Consider the following 4,557-nt stretch of genomic DNA (forward strand, 5'->3'; position numbering starts at 1 on the left):
AGAGAGAGAGAGAGAGAGAGAGAGAGAGAGAGAGAGAGAGAGAGAGATTTACATAGGAATTCAGAACACACAGATCCTGTGGTCCAGACTAGGTGGTCTGTCCTTTGTTGCGAATTTATACTTTAGAAACATACTGGTAAGGCCAAAATATTGCATACACCGACTCACCTGCGACGTGCATAGACCTTCCTCCCAAGCACCACCTTAAATAACCCTCCCCATGGGTCCAAAGTTACAAGATTTGAGGTATACTTATGTTTGGAGAGTTTTCAGGTAAGGTCGACTGAAGGTGTCGGCGTTGTAAACCAGCCAGTAGTAATGTAGAGTTCATATTTTGACGGCCACGTTGCTTGCTCCGCGTTCAGCAGACAGTGTAAAACTGAAGTGTTGCTACGACCGCGTCCCATAGCTGTCACGCGGGGAAGGTTACGTGCCCTTGTCTTACCGGTAGCCAGTATTTTAACTGGACGTTCCAGAATATTCTTTACAGGGTTCGAAGCGAGTTCCAATAGCAATTGCTAGTTTCATTAAGTTATTTTACTTAGGGGCGTATATTAATCTCGCTTTATGTAGCAGTCATGCCTTTAGGGTAAATTACTAAAGAGTTAATTACTAATGTAACCTCTGGGCAGTGAAGTACGTGTATGTACAGGCTGAAATGCTGACACACTCTGAATCTTGAGAAGTATACATGCTTAAAACTAAACATTATTATTGAGACAAATGAACATAGATCTTGTAATGGGAACACACTACTCGATGGTGTTACATAAACTCAGTAAGGGATTGGATCCTTTCAAGACGATAGAAAACGTAGTATTGTGTTTAAAGGCTGACTTAGATATATAACATTTCCTTCCCCCTTAAAGGTAAATAAGGAACACTTTGGCAATTGTAATATGAAACTACATATATGAGCATGCAAAATATACTTAAAGCTATGTCATGGAGTATTATTATGAATGACTCATATATTACTATCTTATAAGTCTAATCTCTCAGGAGGTAATCCCCTGGTTGCCCTATCAGGAAGTACTCTGTGTGCAACAGGACTCTGGGGTAAGGACACTGTGGGTTGTGATAAATGATCATCATTGCTGGAAGGAACTGACTGCTCTGCACTGTGTTGGCTTGCAGAAGCGTTTTGCTCTACAGAAGAGTTATTTTGAGTTTTATCAGTCGAAGAAGGTTTTAACTGATCAATGTGTCTCTTTGTGACACTACCATTTACCTTGACATCATAGTGCATATTGCCTACTTGACGTTCAATTGTTCCTGGTACCCACTTGTCTGGTGTGGTGTATGACCTAACCATCACTGGAGATGAAGGCTCGAATGCTCTTACTTTCCCTTGGTGTTGAAATTGCTTCCAGCCTTTGCTTTGCTGTTCACTAAGGAAATTTGGTAACATTAAGTCTAGCTTGGTTCTGATCCTCCTTCCCATTAATAAAATAGATGGTGCCACCCCCGTTGTTGCATGCGGAGTAGTCCTGTAAGTCAAGAGAAACTTGCTGATGCCTGAGTGCACATTGGTACTGTTCACACTCCTACACTTCATATGCTGTTTGAATGTCTGTACAAATCGTTCAGCTTCACCATTTGTGGCAGGATGATATGGTGCTGACTGTATGTGCTGAATGCCATTGACTGTTAAAAAGTCTTTGAATTCCTGTGAACAAAATTGTGGACCATTATCTGATACAATGCGTTCTGGTAAACCATGTACAGCAAAGATTTGCATCAGTGTCCTGATTGTGTTACTTGAGGTAGTTGATTGCATTGGAATGATCTCTGGCCATTTACTGTAAGCATCAACAACAATTAAATATGAATGTCCAAGAAAGGGACCTGCATAGTCAATGTGCAGTCTCTGCCATGGATATCTAGGATATTCCCATGGGTGAAAACGTGCTGCCTTTGGATCATTTTGATGGATAGCACATGATGTACATTGTTTAATATATGTTTCAATGTCTTTATCCACTCCTGGCCACCACATGTAACTTCTAGCAACTGCTTTTGCTCTGACAATACCTTGGTGGTCAGCGTGTAACTCTGTAAGAACCTGTTCTCTGAGTTGTTTAGGAACGACTACCCTTGATCCACGCAATATGCAGTCTTGTTCTACACTGAGCTCTGACCATACTGCCACATACGGTTTACATTCTTCACTAGTCAGTAATGAATCTTCCAGTTACTAAAGCTTGCAGTACCTTTGACAATGTAGGATCTTGTTTTATACCTTGTGCTATGTGTTTAGCTGTGATAGGTAAGTTGTAGCAATCTATTAGCAAAATACTAACATCATGATCTGTAGGTGCTTTATCGACAGGTAAGCGAGACAATGCATCTGCGTTTCCCATCTTAGCTGTAGGTCTGTACTCCAATGTAGTTGTATGCTGCTAGTGTGATAGCCCAGCGTTGAGTCGTGCAGCCACTAAAGTTGGAAGACCTGACTTTGGACCAACAATAGCTAGTAATGGCTTGTGATCTGTGACTAGTTTGAATTCTTTTCTGCCATATAAGTATATATGGAATTTTTTGACACCATATACAAGTGCAAGACCTTCCTTCTCAATTTGAGAATAATTCCTTTCTGCCTTGTTAAGCAATCTTGATGCATATGCAATTGGTTTTTCTGTACCATCTGGCATTTCATGAGCTAAACATGCCCTACTCCTACTTGTGAGGCATCACAGACTAATTTTACTGGCAAATCCATTCTGAAATGTGTCAAGAAATTTGGTGAAGTTATCTCTGTTTTGATCTTCTCAAAAGACTTCTGACAGTCTTCTGTCCAGTTCCATTGTACGTCCTTGTTGAGCAGTTGATACAAGGGTTCTGCAATGGTAGCTAAGTTCCTTATGAACTTTCCATAAATGTTACTAGTCCTAAGAATGACTGAAGCTCCTTTACATTTTCAGGCACTTTTGCTGACTGAACTGCCTTTACCTTGTCATTTGTTTTGTGAATGCCTTGTTCATTTATAATGAAACCTAAGTATTCAATAGATGGAACATGAAACTGGCATTTATTCCTATGAATTTTTATGCCATTGTCTTGGATCCGCCTTAATACTGCTGCTAGTCTTTCTTGATGCTCTGTTTCATCTTTGCCTGCAATTAATATGTCATCTATGAAGCAAAATACACCAGGTAGTCCATTGAATATTTTGTCCATGGTTTGTTGCCATATTGCAGGACTACTGGCTACACCATATGGCAGTCTCTTTGGACGAAACAAACCTAAATGTGTGTTTATTGTGCAGTATTCCTGTGATTTGTCATCCATGATTAATTGCTGAAAAGCTTGCTTCATATCAATCTTTGAGAAAATTTTGCATTTTCCTAGGGTTGAGAACATGTCTGTGGGGTTAGGTAGAGGATGTTGGGCTATTTGCAGTTGTGGATTTAATGTGACTTTGTAATCTCCACATAAGCGAACGCCACCGCCCTTCTTTGCAACAGGGACTAAAGGTGTTCCCCAGTCTGAGTACATAACTCTTTCCCATGTTCCTTCTGACTCTAACCTCCTAATTTCCTGTTCCACTGATGCCCTTAAAGCATATGGAATAGCTCTAGGTGCACAAAATTTAGGTGTCGCATCTGATTTGAGTGCTAAAGATGCCTTAACATTTTTAATTGTGCCATGGCCTTCACTGAAAATTTCTTTGAAGTGTGATAAGGTTTCACTCAAAGGAATTTCTGATTTATGCTCTACCTTCAGAACATTGAAAACCTTTGACCAGTCTAGCTTGATGTGTTTTAACCAGTCTAGACCCATTAATGTCTGACCTTGACCTTTCACAATGGTGATAGACAAGTTTGTTGTTTGCTGATCATACTGGACATTTACTTTGGCTAGACCAATTACTTGAATGGTATGTGAGTTGTAATCCTTGAGAACTTTGTTACAAGGTTCAATGGATAAATCAGGAATCTTGCGCGCCACCTGTTCTGGCATTACTGAGACATCTGCAGCCGTGTCAACTTGCATGGCAATTGGCATATCATTTATGTTGACTGTGATCATTAATCTCTTCTCCTTGCTTGATAGAGAATTGATTTGAAAAGCAAATTCCTGTTCATCCTCAGCTGATTGTTGAGATTCAGCCATAGTTAAGGCACAATTAATGTGTTCTGGTTTGCGGATTTACACATAGTGCTAAATGACCTTTGCGTCCACAGTTGTTACATTGTTTGTCAGTGGCTGGACATTTTGTTCTGTCACTGGGATAATGACCTGCCCTACCACATCTGTAACATGTGTGAGATGTATGTTGTCCTTTCACCTTGTTATGCTGTGAAGGATGGTTAGCATGTGTTTTGTTAGCTGGAGCCGTAGGCTGTTTCCCTTCAGGCTTCCCATGTGCCTTTGTGTTGTTACCTGTCTGCCACTGTTTCTGTGGTTGCTTGGGATTTTTTGATAGTTTGTTAATTTGAACCTGACTGCTGTTGTGTGCTTTGCCTTCAATAACCTGAGCTTGAGAAATAGCTGCTTCAAGTGCCCTAGCAATTTCTAGTACCTTGTCCAGAGTTAGGTTTTTCTCTTGGAGCA

This window comes from Eriocheir sinensis, chromosome 25, assembly GCF_024679095.1.
Source record: "Eriocheir sinensis breed Jianghai 21 chromosome 25, ASM2467909v1, whole genome shotgun sequence".
In the NCBI taxonomy this organism is placed as follows: Eukaryota; Metazoa; Arthropoda; class Malacostraca; order Decapoda; family Varunidae; genus Eriocheir; species Eriocheir sinensis.